This window comes from Helianthus annuus, chromosome 4, assembly GCF_002127325.2.
Source record: "Helianthus annuus cultivar XRQ/B chromosome 4, HanXRQr2.0-SUNRISE, whole genome shotgun sequence".
NCBI lineage: Eukaryota > Viridiplantae > Streptophyta > Magnoliopsida > Asterales > Asteraceae > Helianthus > Helianthus annuus.
The window spans coordinates 164,646,787-164,657,869 of record NC_035436.2 but is presented as its reverse complement, the minus strand read 5'-3'; the positions used below and the strand labels follow the sequence as shown (position 1 = coordinate 164,657,869).

The 11,083-nt window shown below is 41.5% G+C and overlaps 1 non-coding gene across 1 annotated transcript; it reads right to left on the bottom strand.

Moving 5' to 3' along the window:
• Positions 1 to 2,846: 2,846 nt before the first annotated feature.
• Positions 2,847 to 2,953, bottom strand: LOC118491907. Its single transcript, XR_004892352.1, has one exon. It is a non-coding gene; the product is annotated as a small nucleolar RNA R71 (small nucleolar RNA).
• Between the last annotated feature and the right edge of the window lie 8,130 nt (positions 2,954 to 11,083).

The window sequence follows — 11,083 nt, the reverse complement described above, 5'->3', positions numbered from 1 at the left end:
AGTTTTGTTTGCTTACAAAGTGTTGAAAGTTTCAAGACAGAAGGCAAGTGTCACCCGAGAGGGTGGCTGTCCGATCGGATTGCTGTCCGATCGGGTTGCCATTCGATCGGGCGACCCTTGTTCTTGTTTATCATTTTGTAAAATCTCTAAGTTCCTAGCTTAAAGGTGACGGCACGACACGTATTTTGACAACAGTGATCTCGTTAGCACAAGGCCGTCCTGATCGGGTGGGAATCACCCCTGTCCAGTCAGTCGCCTGTTGATGTGTGTAAAATGCAACATATAAATCACATCAATTAAGGCATAAAACTAACCCTTTTTAAGTACTAATGTTGGAAAAAGAGTGTTTTTGTCTTCCTTTTGTATTTTCAGGATGAAATGAGCTCAAAATCACAAAAGAAGCAAAAAGACAACTAATTCTAGCATAAATACAAGAAAAGGAACAAAAGTAGGCTGCCCGGACCCTCAACGGCACCTCCCAAGGCAAAGAAGAGAAAACAGAAGACTGAACACGCCCCGTGTCCAGCGGACACGGGGCCGTGCCCAGGAAGCAGCAGAAAAGACAAACCAGTAGAAGCTTCCATTGCCCACCACGGGGCCGTGTCCAGCGGGCACGGGGGCGTGGTGAAAGTACAGCAGGCGCATTAATTGTAATTGCGAATTACAATTAATGAAGAGAGAGAATGTCAGACGGGCACGGGGGCGTGTCCAGCGGACACAGGGCCGTGCCCAGCCTTCTGTTCAGCCTATAAATGGGGGTGCTTGGCTTCATTCCATTTCATCCCTTGGCACACCACCTCTCTCACACTTCATCCACCACCCACCACCACCATAACACCATCATCCACCACCATCATCCATTGTCCATCGTAGAGTGTGTGAGTCGTCTCGGGATCCAAGATTGATCGTAAGAGTTCTTGACAATCAAGGCCATGTTTGCCTAAGTCTCTTACATCACTTGGTGAAGACAAGTGTTTAGTATAATACTTTTTATTTTTAATCTTTTGCACTTTTTAGTTGGTTTTGTATTAATGACTTTAATAACTAGTTACTTATGTTGAAGGTGATATTTCCTTATCGTTTGTCCGTGGTGTCTTGGCGTTATTTTACTGTCTATATAAAATAAAAGATTTTCACCATTCATATCTCCACGGTCTATATGGAGGTATGTTGGCTACCTAGTTGGGGGTTAAGGAAACGGTTTGGTAAGGGTCTTGCCCTTGTTCAGCGTTTAGAGGTCCTGCTTGGGACCTGGGTCAAATTTAGTAGGATCTCCTTCAATGCCCATAGGTATTAGATGGCGGGGATCCAAACTCTTTGACCCCCTCATGAGTTAACTACTATTAATACTATAACCCGGCTATTTAGGACTGTATCCCTGCTGACTCAGACTACTTAGCCGAGGGTAACGTCACCGCCAAAAGCGGGGCCTACCACAATTTGCATTAATAACTTAATTCATTATCTTTCAATAATCCGACCCTTTAGGATTGTATCCTTGTTGACTCAAACTACTGGGTTGAGGGTAACGTCGCCTTCAAAAGAGGGGCCTACTACAATAACTAAGATAATCTCTTAAACAAGTGCAAAAGTGCGAAAATAATCAAAGGTTATACTAATACACGTGTCGGATCCAAGTGATTCATCTTGTCTATCTGTTTTTATTTTATTTTATTTTTCAGCATTTAGTTAGTTTTTATTTCTCTTAGTTTAAAACATTTTTCTCAGTTTTTGATTTGGTTAGACGTTGAGGATAAACCAGTATTAAAAGCTCTTGTGTCCTTGGACGACCTCGGTATCTTACCAACACTATACTACGTCCACGATGGGTGCACTTGCCCATATGTGTGTTTAGTGTTAGTAAATATCGTGTTTTATAAATTTAAAACTTGGCTAAAAGTGTAAAAAGGGGCTTAAATATATATCTAAAATATAACACACTTCACGCACATCAAGTTTTTGGCGCCGCTGCCGGGGACACAAGGATTTTAAGAAAGTTAGGAATCAACGGCCTAATCATATTTTTATTTTTCTTTAATTTTTTAGGATTTTTTCTTAGATTTTCAGCTTCTGCAGAGCTCAACACGGGGCCGTGCCTGGTCGGACACGGGCCGTGTTCAGCATCGTCACTGGCAGTTTTTGTTTTCCAAGTTACATAAGGCTGACCACGGGGCCGTGCCGGTGCAACACGGGGCCGTGTCCAACTTCCAGTAACTGGGATCTGGAAAACAATCACTGAAATTCCGACCACGGGCCGTGTTCGCTCAACACGGGGCCGTGGTGAACCTTCTGACCAACATTCTTTTTTGTTTTTATTGCAGGACTTGGAACCCGACGCCACCCTCACGTAGTGTATGAGCTCCAGTTCCAATAAAGACATAAAAGAACCACTAGAAGAACCCGAACGCTTTCTCAGAAAAAGGTTAAAAGCCAAAAACCAAGAGAAGGTTTCGGGTAATCCACCTCCAATGGCGGACCAACGTACCCTTATGGATTATCTACGACCCACCGTAGGTAATCTAGGCGCCGCTATCAATGCTCCGAATGTCGAAGCCAATAACTTCGAACTTCGGCCACATTTGATACAAATGCTCCAAAACTCCGCAACCTTCCATGGGCTTGCGGACGAGGATCCCCATCTACATATAACTAATTTCTTGGAAATATGTGATACCTTTCGGATCAATGGAGCATCAAACGACGCCATCCGCCTCCGTATGTTTCCCTTCTCTCTAAAAGACCGAGCGAAAGCTTGGCTCAACACCCTCCCAGCTGGATCGGTAAACACCTGGGATGAACTAGCCCAAAAATTTCTATATAAGTATTTCCCTCCTTCTAAAACTGCTAAGTTAATGGCTGAAATTAATACATATTCACAAGAGGACGGGGAATCCTTATATGAAACTTGGGAAAGGTTCAAGGAGCTATTACGCAAGTGTCCCCATCACGGCCTCGCAATATGGCAACAAGTATCCACCTTCTATAATGGATTGTTGCCACACACTAGGCAGACACTTGATTCTAGCTCCGGGGGACTTTTAGGTAATCGACGCCCACACGAAATATATAATCAAATTGAGGAAATTGCTCAAACCAATTTTCAATGGCACACCCCCCGGGGAAATAAGTCTATCGCCCCGGGCGCCCATAAGGTCGATGAAAGCACTTCTTTACAAACCCAAATCGAGGCTCTTTCTTCAAAGATAAAAAAATTGGAAATGACAAGAACAGTCTCGGTTATGGCTTGTGAAGGGTGTGGTGGGTCACATGAAAATTGGAGTTGCATGAAAGAAACAGACGATCAACAAGAAATGGTAAACTACATTGATAATAGACCTAGGCCGTCGGGTCCTCCAACGGGAACTTACAACCAAGGATGGCAAAACCACCCAAACCTTGGTTGGAGGGAACCCGGCAATAGTAGTAACCAACAAACCCAACGAACAAACTTTCAGCAACCAAGGAATGAGTCACAAAATTTCACTCAACAACCAGGTGGACGAGAAAGGCTCGAAGATACTATATCTCGCCTCGTCTCGGACACTGATAAGAAAAACTCGGAAAGATTTCTACAATTAGAATCTAATTTTAGAAGTCAACAAGCTAGCATTCAAAACATAGAAAAACAATTAAATCAAATAGCTCAAAATTTTTCCGAGAGACCGCAAGGCGCATTACCTAGCAATACCGAAACAAACCCAAAGGCGCAAGTTCACCTCATCACACTACGAAACCGCACCGTAGGGCCTGCAGAAGTGCCACCGCCAACGGAAGAAACAGCACCGACACCTCTGCAAGAGAAGAACTCTCCTCCATCACCAGAGCCGACCAAGGCTCCTCGAGTTCCGTACCCCGGTAGGTTAATTCGTCAAAAGACAAATGAGCAATTCGCAAAATTCGAAAGTCTGTTAAAACAATTGCACGTCAATATTCCGTTTATCGAAGTCCTAACCCAAATGCCCAAATACTCTAAATTCATGAGGGACTTCCTTACGCATAAGAGAGAAATTGAAAATTTGCAATTAGTTAATTTAGGCGAAGAATGCTCTGCCCTCGTGCTCAATAAACTTCCCCAAAAGAAAATCGATCCCGGAAGCTTCACGATTCCATGCTCAATAGGGGAATCGCCTGTTCGCAATGCCTTAGCCGACCTAGGAGCTAGCATTAACCTCATGCCCTCGTCAATGTTCAAAAGGCTCGGCTTGGGAACCACGAGCCCTACAAAAATGAGCATACAACTCGCTGATCGATCCGTCAAATTCCCACAAGGTGTCATCGAGAATGTCTTGGTAAAGGTAAGCAGATTTGTTTATCCAGCTGACTTTGTCATACTCGATATGGAGGAAGACACCGAGGTCCCCCTTATATTAGGGAGACCCTTCCTTGCCACAGCCCAAGCAGTGGTGGATATGAATGACGGGACACTCACCTTGAGGTATGGGGATGATGAAGTGAAATTCGGAGTTGGGAAGAGAATAGAAGATGACGACCCGGTCAATTACATGAAGGTTATTGATTCGAGCTTGGATGCTGCTCTCCGACGGTGTAACATGGGACGCCAAGCATCCCACTCTGAAAATATATAACCTCGAATCGGGTCTAGCCAAGGACCCTTATAAACGTGGCGCACCACGGAGGCATTCCGCGGAACTATCCTTAGTTTAGTTTAATCTTTTAGTCTTATTTTGCAGAATAAAACACACTCATGGTGTTAATGGATGAAAAAGGGAACGAGAAAAATGGAACCATGCACAAAGAACAGAGCAACCCGACACAAATCTCCATCACAGAAGGCTCAACACGGGCCGTGCCCAACCAACACGGCCCCGTGCTGAGCCCCCTGCAGAAAAACACCCAGTTCAGGTAACTGGACACGGGCCGTGTTCAGCGGACACGCCCCCGTGTCCAGGCTTCTGTTTCAATTCTCTAACTTTTGTTACTGGCACTTGACCACGGGGCCGTGCCCGGTCACCACGGGGCCGTGTCCAGGATGCCAGTAACAAAAATCTTTGTTTTTTAACCACTTTTACACATCCTAATCGACCAAAAACCTTATTTTGGACACATTGAGGACAATGTGTAATTTAAGTGTGGGGGGGGGATGCTAAAACCTTGAATTTTGCAAATCCTAAACACAAGCCTTACACAAAACTCTATTGGAACCGCTAAACACCCCAAATTTTTTCAAAAACTTTTTCATTTTTTTTATTTACTTGTCTTAGTTTAAGTTGGGAATAACAAGTTCTAAAAAGGTTATATTTTTTACAAGTTTACAACCGATAGCGTCGTGATAACAAAGAACCAACATAAGAAAATTATGAAACGGCATAACAAGTCTAGTTAAAAATTCGATTATATATACTTGATCACATTAAAAACCCATTCCCACAAAAGTGAGTTTTGAGCCTTTATTGAGCATAAAAATATACATATTTAGAATAAATGCTCATTTTTCGTTTCTTGTGTGAATAGCCGCTTGGTTCTTACAAATCTAGAACTTGCCACAACAATACATTCCCGGTCCTTACCAACTTAAACCCAAGTAAGTAAATGATGGAGGCATTAGGACTAACCATTTTTCTTTCAAAACCATTATTTTTCAATTTTTTTTACCACCTACCCAAAATCCCCCTAGATAGCCCCTTTGAGCCTAAACCTTTCATTTCAATACCCCAAAACCCTTTTTACCCACCAAAAAAACCTTTTTTATTTTTCACCCTTTATTTTAGTAACAAGCTCGGTTCTTCGTAAACTCGCCTTTTTATGTGTTGAAAAAAAAAATTGATGAAGTCAAAAACAAACAAAAGCTATATAAAAGCTTGTTTGGAGAAATACTTCAAAATAAAAAGTCGCTAAAGACAAGGTATCTTATGAAAACCGACGCTTTTTACGATTTTTGCCCTTTTACTAACCACTAACACAAACCACCCACCTTTAACCCAAGCCTAACCTGTAACAACTGTCACTAAAATCCATAATTAGGATGGTAATTAGGTCATAAGGAAACCCTAATTGAAAAACCCACGTGATTCTGCATAAACCCTAAAATTTTCATAACAATCAGAATCAGGATCAGGGCCCCTAAAACTTAGGGGGGGATAAACCCTAGTTGGTAATATCTTAATAACTTTTACGTGGGAGCTAAGTTTCGGTGAACGTCGACTCAGCAGGCCTATACCCACACCAAGGCTACTCTAGGCTAGATGGGTTTCCCAGGCGAGGAGCGGAAGAATCCCTGTCATCTTCCGCGACACGCGGGAGATGCCAAATTCACGTATAAATACTAGGCATTGGGACTTGAATTCTGTCTTTGGAACGACGTAAAATCGAGTTACGTAGATCAAGTTATCACAGAAACAGTCCAACACACACACACTAATCACGAGGTGCTGCCACAATCAGGGTGTAATCAAGGCTAATCAGTAGGCTTATATCTATTGCTCGTTAATCTGCAATGTGAGTCATTCTTCTTTTTAAATTGTTTTCTCACCGTTTGTGAGTAAGTATTACAATACCTCAAGTTATTTTCAAGGTTATAATTACAGGGATTAAGTCTTTGTAATCACCAAATTACAGCTGGTATGTGGGGTATTGTGCACATTACTATTTTTATCACTCTATGTGAGTGAATATTACTCTATGTGAGTAATTATTACTCTGTGTGAGTACACCGTCACTATTAGGGCAACGGGACCCAATAGTGGTATGACCACAGTCACAAAAATGAATCGAGTGACAAATACCCATTCTTGATAATTGGTTGATAGAAACATTGTAATCGCTCTTAATACTGCAAATTATAACTAACGGGTCGTTTTAGAAAACAGAATGATTCACTCAGTATTTCCCCGCTGACAAAACCTTTTTCAAACATGTTTCAGGTGATCTGTGTGATCCAGGAAAAGTGCAGTAAAGCACTATCAAGCTCAGAGAAGTGGCTCAGTGTAAAAAAAACAATAAAACGTGTTTTGACAAATAAAGATTTCTGTGTGAAATCAACTTATTGTAAATTATGGGATTATTCCTTAAACTTTGTGTAATATATTAAACGAGCATTTTTCGGTGAAAAGATCCTGTTGTAAAAAGACTTCCGCTGTCGCATAAATTAAATACCACGGGTACCACTGAAATCTGCATCGCGGGCCCCGACTCCGTCCAGGGTGGGTCGGGGGCCGCGACAGAAGGTGGTATCAGAGCTAATAATTAAATTGAGCCACTGATCGAGCCACTGATTAAGCCTAAATTAAGTATTTTGTCCAAATGCTTAATTTTACTAATTATTATTCGGTGATTATATGTTGTATTAACTGGTTATTTTAGTGACAGTATGGGTAAGCAAAAGCTGTCTGCTATCTACCACAAACTAGATGTGGCATCTTCTTCTAGAAACCCAGTAAACCTAGAAGAAGGAATCTTTATCCGCAAAGCAAACTATGAGAATCCTCTTTCCCCAGAGAAAAGGGATTCAATACTTAAAAAGAGTCAGGAGAAAAAGAAACCCCGAACCAAGAGAGTTAGGTTTAACCCAGAAGTCCAAGAATTGGATAATAGTACACCTTGGGAAAATAAAATAGACGGGAAATGGGCAAATCTCTATATGCTAGCTACTGTAGCAGAAAATACTAATCTCTAAATATCCGATAAGTTGGGTCTAGTAAGAGAAATCACAATCCCGTAAATAAATAAAATCCCAGTGTGTTTATTTCAGTTATTTCTGTACAAAAAGAAATATGCAATAAAACTTCAGTGTTTGTTTGTTAAACTTTGTTCCAAAGTTTTAACATTGCATTTTGCATATATGCTATGCAGCATGAATGAGATGTCGGAAGCCTTCCAGAATCTCAACTTATATCCAGTGCCTATCGAAGTCTCTCACGACTTTACTGGTTACATTGCTGACATAGAAGAACCTGTGGAATTCAACGCTCCACCGCTGGAAAAAGCCAAACCTAAAAAGAAGAGAAGATACGTAGGGTGGAGGAAAGTACGCCGTAGGAAACCTGCCACTAGGAGACTCCCTAAAATAGAAAATCCTGTGATCATGAGCAAGGGAAAGGAAATAGAAACTGGAGAAAGTCCAAAACCACCCGAAAAGGAAATAGGAATAGATCTGAAACCATGGTTGTAAAAGTCCCGCCTAGGCTCCGAGTACTCCCCGAGTACTCGCTACAAGGTAGGCTGCCGAGGCACGAGTACTCTTCTCCCAGGCCAATTACACCCCGAGTAATCTCCGCCTAAGCCGAGTACATCCCGAGTACTCCCAAATCCGACTAGGGAGCGCCTAGCGACTTTTGCAACCATGTCTGAAACAAAAGGGAATAGAAATTGGCGAAAGCTCTAAACAATCTGAGGAATTCACGTTCCAAAACGAAATAGATCGCCTACTGGAAAATTGTGATGTTTTAGAGCCTATCAACGATAATCTCTTTTCTTACCCGGCTACGGTTCAATTCCCACTAAATCTAGGACCAGCTATTCCAGACCCACTAGTTCATACCAGACCATTAGGCCAAATGGAGGAATGGTGGACCAATGACTGGCAATTCCAAAACATAGTCAACAGTCCTTATAGCTTCCTTCCACAATTTGACCCAGAACCACTCCCAAATCCTCCCATGAGTAATGAAAACCTAGCTGAACTCCGTCAGTTCGGTGAAGAACTGATAGGTACAGGTAATAGGATCAGGGAAATGGGGGAGCATCTAACTTGGAAGTACGATGAGAGGGAGCATCGTTACTAGAACCGTCAGTTAAACCACAGAAAGCCGTATTGTATGATAGTAACTTAAAATTCTGTAAAATGGGCAATAAAACTCTGTAAAATACGGTGTGTATGGATGCATATACAATATACTAACAAAGTAAAAGTCGAGAAATCGACAATTTTGGTTATACTTGAATGTTGTGATAATCTATGTGCTTATCTATGTGAATTTTGTCATTGATAAGTTAGACACTAATAATTTTACCAATTAGCAGATGGAAAACGCTAACAATGAACCAATTAATGAAGTAAATCAATCTGAGCAAGAACAAGAAGATCAATATATAACTCGACAAGATATCGAGCATTTTATCGCCCAAGGGATAGCTCATGCTATTCCAGAAATTGTAGCTGCTGTTCAGAAACCTGCCGAACCACAATTAATTCCTAATAAACGTATTCCAGAAGATAACGGCAGTAACAGCATAAATGGAGGCGGCAATCATGACGATCATGATCCGCAGCAGGCCCCACTCCCAAAAAGAATGAAAGCTGCAACGTCTGGTTGCACTTACAAAGAATTTCTTGCCTGCAAACCCGCAGAATTTGCAGGTAACGAAGGGGCAACTGCAACACTGCGTTGGTTAGAGAAAACCGAAGCAGTAATCGCAATAAGCAAATGTGCCAAAGAGGATCAAGTGATGTATGCATCAAATCTGTTCAAAGAAGGAGCATTAGAATGGTGGAACACGGTCCTCCAGGCAAAAGGAAGAAGGATAGCCTATGCCATAGGTTGGGAAGAATTTAAGAGTTTGGTAGAAAGAAAATTCTGTCCCGAATACGAGAAGGAACAGATGGCAAACAAATTCCTTAGTCACCGCATGACAGGAGTAGATTGTCGAGGCTATACTTCGACATTCTTTGAATACGCAAGGGTAGTGCCATCACTGGCTTCGCCAGAACCGGTACTTATCTCTCGTTACATCTGGGGGTTAATTAGTGAAATCCGAAACATCGTTAAAGCCGCGAGACCTCGTACTATTGACGATGCGGTAGAATTAGCTAATACCCTGACGGATGAATTGGTACGCACAAGAGAAGAAGATCGCAAGAAGGAATTAGCTCAAAAGATTACCCAGGGATTTCGTGTGAGTAATGCCAAGAAACGAGGAACCGGGCAATCCTCATCATCTCCTTTCTGCAAAATTTGCAAAAAGAAGCATTATGGACAATGCAACATGGTTTGCAATTTTTGCAAAATGAAAGGACATCGGGAAGAAGACTGCAGGAAAAAAACAAAAGTTTGTTATAATTGCAGAGAAAGGGGACACTTCCAATTTGAATGTCCTAAGTTAGCTAAACCTGTAGTTAACCAAGCCAAACCAGCTGAAGGAACAACCAAGAGAAATGCGCGAGCATTCCAGCTGACCACTCAAGAGGCCGAACTCATCCCCGATGTGATAGCTGGTACGTTCTTAGTTCACAACGTCTTTGCAAAAGTATTATTTGACTCTGGTGCGAACCAAAGTTTTATAAATACTTTATTTTGCCAAGATCTTAAGTTACCATTAACCACTCTTAGGCAAATCTTCACAGTAGAAACCGCAGAAGGAAATTCTGTGAAAATAGATAAAATCTGGCAAGAAGGAAAAATAGAATTATTAGGCCATAAGTTTTCTGCAAATTTGTTACCAATGAATTTAGCAGGATTCGATGTAGTATTAGGAATGGATTGGTTGATAGCCAACCATGCACGAATCCTATGTGACAAAAATGCTGTAGAAATTCAAACACCTACAGGAGAAGTAATTTTAATTACTGGAGATAGACCTCGAAAACCATTAAAATTCATCTCAGTAATGAAATTGGCTAGTTATTCGAGAAAGCAGGAAATGATGTACATGATTTCAGTAATTATTAACACTAAGGATAAGGAACTTCAGGACATCCCGGTAGTGTCAGAATACCCAGACGTTTTTCCAGAAGAATTACCTGGATTACCACCTGATAGAGAAGTAGAGTTTAGAATTCATTTAATTCCAGGTACTGCACCAATAGCCAAAGCACCATATAGATTAGCACCTACCGAAATGCTAGAATTGAAAAAGCAATTAGATGAATTATTAAGCAAAGGATTCATACAACCTAGTTCATCCCCTTGGGGTGCACCGGTACTATTTGTGAAGAAGAAAGATGGATCGATGAGAATGTGTATCGATTATAGAGAGTTGAATAAGGTTACGATTAAGAATCGATACCCACTACCTAGGATTGACGATCTTTTTGATCAATTGCAAGGAGCTAGGTATTTCTCAAAGATAGATTTAAGATCTGGATATCATCAGTTGAAGGTACAAGAAGAAGACATACCTAAAACTG